Consider the following 6,681-nt stretch of genomic DNA (forward strand, 5'->3'; position numbering starts at 1 on the left):
ACGCTGGCCGCGTGACGTCACGCTCCCTCCTTAGTTTTTTTTTTTCCTCCATGTCACACTGCATCGTTCTTCTCTTCCTTTAGCTATATACAATTTGCGCAGATCTGCGTAGTAAAACAAAAAGCCGTTGGTTTGAGCCAAAATACCTAACTAGGTACTATTAAAAAGCTTTGCGGATGAACGGAGCCGTAATTTGTATTAAACAATAATGATTTTGTCAGACTGATCAAAAAGGCCGTATAAAATGAATCTTCGTGAATGCAGTATCGAGGTGACCACTTACTACTAAAGCACTGCAAAATTTAGCAACAAGCTCTAGCGAACGACTCCAGTTATGCGTGGGCTAGGGCAAGTTGGGTGTGCAAAAGGCAGTAACTGCGCGAGCAGGCGAGAACCTGATACCACAGCACTATGATGCCATCGGATAGCTTTAAACCTTCTCGAACACTTATTATACTAGTTTCATTTGGAGTGAAAGTGTTCCGGTGGTGAATCTGGGACGGCAGACAGGTCACTCATCCGAGCAACTAGACCAGAAGGGAGTACGACGTCATCGCATGCAACCACATCCGAGCTACTTCTTAGAAAACGGATAATGGTCGTAGGATCCCGGTCAAGTCGTTTCACTTCGGGACCTCGCCTGTAAATCTTACTCGTTGTAGCAATTCCGGGTTCAATAAACCTTGATTTGTTCCGAACAAAAAAAGTTATTGCCTAAAACCGAATGGCGTATTTTTACGTGTCAGAACTACAAGCGGATCAAGATCAGTTTCGACCACCCGGGTGTCCATGCAACGAAACCTCTGAACATGGCCCAAGCAACCACCGATATCCTACGGACGGCCGACAGAGGTCTGTTTGGGATGTTCTGTACGTCCGCTGAACATCCGCAAACAGCCGGTAGACGTCCGTCGGCCGTCCGAAAGGTGGCCAAAGGTATACGGTTCGCCCGTCGACGGACGTCCAGCTGAGTACGTCCATTGGCGGATCTTTCTCGAATATTCGCATATATGGTGCATGAGTGCTTTTTTCACTCCGCGCGATGCAATAAAACCAAAAACAATTTGATGCACAGCACGCATATTTTATTGTGGTTGATGATACATCAGCAGAGCAATGGGTTATATTCGGAAAATTTCTTAAATGTGACTCTTCAAATGTGGCAAGCTTGGGACACACATCCGTAGTCTTCCCACCCACAGGATTTCTGAAATAAAAAGAACGCGGCAAACATGAGTCACGTGAAACGAATGGCACAATGCAGCAGCCCAAGTAAAAACATTGGAACCAATTAATAGAAGTGTTTAATGCTGCAAGTATAACAGACAATGCACTTTAACAAACACCTCAATAAGAATAAGGCAATAACAGCTCTCACTTTTCCACACCATATTTGACAATGTATCTGTTCTTTATTTATTCTCATGGGCCTTAGGGCACTAACCTGCGCAGCACTGTACGCGACTGTGCACAGAAAGCCGCAAAGCTTCCGTTGCGAACTACACGTGCTTCCTATGGTCTGCCTTTCGCGCGTTGTCACTCTTTATATAGGCACAGTGAACCTAGCGATGCCTTAAAAATTAACAAGATGCGAAAATACTCCGTCCCGCAACTTTAGCCGCGCGGGAATCAGTCCCGCAGCTGTGTGATGTAGGCTCCCGAAAGTGTGAGAACAGCACACACTTGTGGAAGCCATCTCCTCGCGCTTACTGCTCCCACTGTCCTGTGAACGAATGTTATATGAGCATGCATTGTCCCAGAAGCAAGTTCCAAGAAGTGTACTGGATACATACCTTCGTAGGCAATCACACGTGCACTAAGCCTTCTTTAAACCAAGGTCGACGCAGTACGGGATTCCGGCGTTCCAGAAGAGCTTCAGGCGCTTCCCGTATCTTTCGAATTGCTTAAGTTACATACTACTTTCGTCCACAGACCGAACAAAGCCACACATTATAATAAAATAGCTATAAAGCTCTTGCACGACAACACTACGCGACAAACCAACAACAGCGCTACGGAGCCGTACTGATGGATTGGATTGGACTGACCGCGAACTGACATCTATGATGATGGTTTCAACGGCAAGTTTAGCTAGCAAAACGGTGGACATGTCGCACAACTCCACTAATTTGGAGAAGTTTTATAAATATAAAACTAGTCATTGAGTTCTTGCAAAATTCTGCAACACCTGCTTCTCATCTTAGATAAATTTAGCTCGTTGGCGGCTCTTGCACTGCAGGAAGGAGTGGAATTGCACCAATTTACAAACATCTTCGCGGCAAACCCTCCAACTGATGCAAATAAAACAGTGTACATACACGAAAGACGCGAATTTTCTGTGAAATAAAAAACGTCCATACTCATGGCCTGGGAAAATACTCGGCCTTACATCCTTCGGACGTACACCTCGTCTCTCATGCGGATATACAAAAGTGGACACTGTCCGTACGTCCGGCGGATGTACGAATACGGATATCCGAAATCGGATTCTGTTCGTACGTCCGATGGACGTCCGATCTCGGCAAAGGACGTTCGGATCTAGCTCGTACGTCCGACGGATATCTGTGGTTGCTTGGGGGGTAATTTGGCACTTGGCCCCGTGTCGAAGGGTGGTCGTCGCCGCAGTAGGAAATAATACCAATTCTAACTATACTGCCGTAATTTTCGATGCACACTGCGCACCAGGTGTATAGTCTGCAGGATTCAATTCTGAATTTAAAAAAAATGCCGCTGTCCGCACCCACCCGTCGTTGATACAATAGGTACAAGCTATCCTCTGGCCTTCTGCTCGTCTTCTTTAGGGTTAAATGCTTGGGAAATGGGTCTGTGATCCCACCTTGAGAAGAAGAAAAAGGCCACAAGTGGGCTTTCTACCGCACGAGGCGGAATTTAGGGTTGTTTGACGGCGGAACGAATCACTGGCCCGTCAACATAACGGTTCGGCCCAAGACCCTTTTCCCAAACATTTCATTTCTGAAAAACCGAGCACCAGAGTACCTTTGTTTTTTAGAAGGTCCAATTATTTTTAAAACCGCAAGGTAACTTGCTTTAGGTTTACTTTAGCCCTGCAGCTGTATTGGGGGTATTCTGCTCTAATTATTTGTCTAATTAACTAAATACGCTAACTTTTACATTTTTTATACCAGGGGTACGTTATACTTGCAGAATTGGCGATCGTCCTCCAAACAGTCTGGCCAAGAAGAAAAAATCATGAGCAAATTTTTAGGACGCATTACGAGGCGAAAAAAAAAGTCATCGTGGTTGGCGGCTTCACGCCGAAACTCAGCGGCAGTGAGCTCATCTGACCATGGTGTTAGAACCTATTCTAACACCGTGCGTCTGACGTCACCTGGGGCCCAGACGGGTGGGCCGGAGGTATCGCTGCGCTTCGCTCAGCGGCTTCGCGTGTTAACGCCGCGTCGAAGCCGAGTGCGCGCTGTCATTGTGCTTGCAATAAGACTTGATCTTGACACAGTTCTGTCGCAGTTCGTCTGTGAACATGCACAATGCCCACCACTGGGATGATGTGAACCCTCACTGGGCCCGAGCGTACAAACACCAACAAAAGCGGGCAATGAACATTTTAGTGCGGCATTTCCAATGACCGAACCCCCTACTTTTATGAAGAGTCACTGACGGGAAGAAACTACCTCGAAGAAATTCTGGAAGGATAAGCGGAAGATTTCAATGGAGACCTGCCTCTAAAGGCGCTCAGGTAAGCGTGGTACCAGCACGATGGGGTGCCAGTGCAGTTCGTCTGAATGCCGTTAAGTGGCGTGACACTCTGTTAAAGGGACACACTCTCATGTAGCACAGAAACGTTACAGCAGTGTTACTTTTTGTTTTGGTCAAATGTTAGTGTATTGTTGTTAGCGCCGTTTTTTACTTATATTTCTGGGGCGTTACGAATAAATATTGAAATAACCTTACCATAATCTTGATTAAACATATAAAAACATATTTGTAGCTTTCTCTAAGATTGCACAGTAACCTCGCAAGAGCATGCCGGCTCCCCAAATGTGATGGTACCTAAATTAATCAACGCTTTGCGAGGAGCAACAACGATGGGCCACACTTGAATTCTACAATACACCACAACCAATACATGCAATTCACTCACTTTCGAACGGATACCACGACAACTTTATACAGCCATTACTGAAGGGCGTACCATGAGTGATAGTGGTGATTTTGTAATAAGCAAATTTTTCTAAAAAAAAAATGGGGCTGTGCATGTGATATTAGGCATGGCACAGTCTAATGGATTCATAGCAAAGTAGCGCTAGTTGAATAACATCTTTACTTTAAGAACAATGGCAAAAGTTCTGGCGCCAAGTACTTATGTTTGTAGTGCTTTTTTTATCGTTGCGATGTAAATATTATGAAATTTAGGACACAGTGATAGAAAACATGTGCAGTTTGTACATTAAACTAATATTTACAATACAAATATAACGTTTTATAGTTGCGATGTAAACATTATGATATTTAGGGCACAATGATTGAAAATATGTACAGTTTGTACACTAAAATAATGTTTACAATGCAAATAAATTTGTTTATATTTAATATAATCACATTCAGAGTAAAGCCAACGTTTACTTTGAATGTTTAACTAATGTTTATGGCACAACATACGGCGCTTTTCTTAATTCTTAGCATTAAAACAACGCTCCAGTGTGACATGTAACGTTGCTGCAACTTACATAACAATTTTGTAACGTTATTTTAATGTTAGCTCCTACCTGGGCTACTTACTTTTCTCGACCATATTTTCTTAGTGGCGATAGATCATATGTAAAATGCGTAGCGCCATCGCTTGGTGCTCTGAGAACTACGCCAGCTTTGTTGGCTTGGTTAAGAAAACGAAACCGCTGTCCGACGTTGAGTAACGACGACTGCTCTTCGTGTGAAAACTGAAACGCCGATGGACTGCCGCGCTACGCTATGCACTCTGCGAGGATGCTACAGTGCGTGCGGGAACCAGGTACAGCCTTTGTCAGAAGTTTAGAGCCCAGGGGGTTTGCTTCTGGGCCACACTGTTTTGCTCGTAATGCGTCCTCAGCGTCCCATATATCTCCTGAAGGTAAGAAGATTTTTGGACCTGCTCCCTCCGATGCGTAGGACTTCCATGAGTCCTACAGGAGCGCCACAACAGTGTTCAGAAGCAAACCCCCTGGGCTCTAAACTTTTGACAAAGGCTGTACATTTCAGCTTCTCGTTTATGTTTGTGTGCGCGAACGCTTTAATAACATCACATGCAATGCGAATATGCATATGTGTAAGCGGCCCGACCAGTTTGCGGCTTTAGCCTTCCGCGCTAATTTTTCACGAAGTTTTGCAGGTTATTTGTGTTCAAATTACGTTACAATACTCTTCTTTGTCTGTGATCAAAGTGAGGAGCCATTTCTATCATTTATCAACTCTCTGGTAGGGCACAGTCGGCCAGATGTAAATGTACCGACACGTACATGATTGATGAAATAGATTAGACAAATTTTTTCAGCTGGCATACGCCGGTGTTTCTGAGGCATGTAACATAGCGGCATCATTAATTTACCTGCAGAGCGTGGCCATGCTCGTTCAGTGCGTCCCAGCTACAAAACTCTATCGCTGGAGCCGTGCACTGAAAGAGCTGTGCCCTGACTACTGCTTAGTTCTCTGTGCGTGTTCAGTTTATCTTGTGTCTCATCATTTTTAGCAGAGCTAGAAAAGCTCTATTGACCGCACAGTTGTCGCACGGTGCAGCGCGCACTGTTTTTATTTAATGTCGTGCGATTGCGACCGCATGCTATGAACGTTAATGAACCTTTTCGATGAAATATACGCTGTGTATAAAAACTGATGTCCGAATGTTTTATTTTTTATGCTTGCGATGCAAGTCTGACCAAGAAAAGGATAATGAAGTATTTTATGGTGACGGCAGGATGCATTTCAAAGTTGCTAAGTATGATAGTTAGCTGAACACGCTGATTTTACAACGCTGTGACAGGCGGCAACAGATTCATCCGCGACAAAACCATTCAGTTGTGTCCAGCTTTGGGAGCCAGTAAGTGTCGGAGGCCACCAAAGCATGTGAGCTTCACGCCTGCACACGCAGCTTGACCAGCGTACTAAGCCCACCAAGCCCGTCAAGTAGACTCTTCCTCCAATCACGCGCACTTTTCATGGCAGCACTGAACGTCGCTTCAATTTCGGAATTACTGGTTGGTTTGGTTCGTTCACGTGGTTTAACGCCTTCAGGCTATGAGGGACGCCGTAGTGAAGGGCTCCGGAAATTTCGACCACCCGGGGTTCTTTAACGTGCACTGACATCGCACAGTACACGGGCCTCTAAAATTTCGTCTCGATCGAAATTCGACTACCGCGGCCGGATTCGAACTCGCGTCTTTCGGGTCAGCAGCCGAGCACCATAACCACAGAGCCACCGCGGCGGCAATTTCGGAATTACTAAACCAATAACAAAGGAAGTGGATATATTGCCGGCAGAGTATCATGAAAAACAGAATGTCGGCTGTGCCGTCTCATTGGCTCTCTGTAGTCACGTGACGTCCACAGCTACTAAAAGAGCACAAATACAGTGGCTCCTTCCATCGGTTTTGTGGCGAAATGAATTGGTGCCGCGTTGATGACACGCAGTGGACACCTCCCTTTTGCCTTTACTACGTACAGGTGAATACC

At 45.2% G+C, this 6,681-nt stretch overlaps 1 long non-coding RNA gene across 1 annotated transcript; it reads right to left on the reverse strand.

The window, feature by feature from the left end:
• Nucleotides 1–1,063: 1,063 nt before the first annotated feature.
• Nucleotides 1,064–4,982, reverse strand: LOC149341630 (uncharacterized). The gene is made up of 2 exons (XR_016282644.1): nt 1,794–4,982; nt 1,064–1,207 (listed from the first exon to the last, which is right to left on the reverse strand). It is a non-coding gene; the product is annotated as an uncharacterized LOC149341630 (long non-coding RNA).
• Nucleotides 4,983–6,681: the final 1,699 nt, after the last annotated feature.

The sequence above is a fragment of the Amblyomma mixtum genome, chromosome 5 (assembly GCF_055824585.1).
Source record: "Amblyomma mixtum isolate Tamu chromosome 5, ASM5582458v1, whole genome shotgun sequence".
Classification (NCBI taxonomy): Eukaryota; Metazoa; Arthropoda; class Arachnida; order Ixodida; family Ixodidae; genus Amblyomma; species Amblyomma mixtum.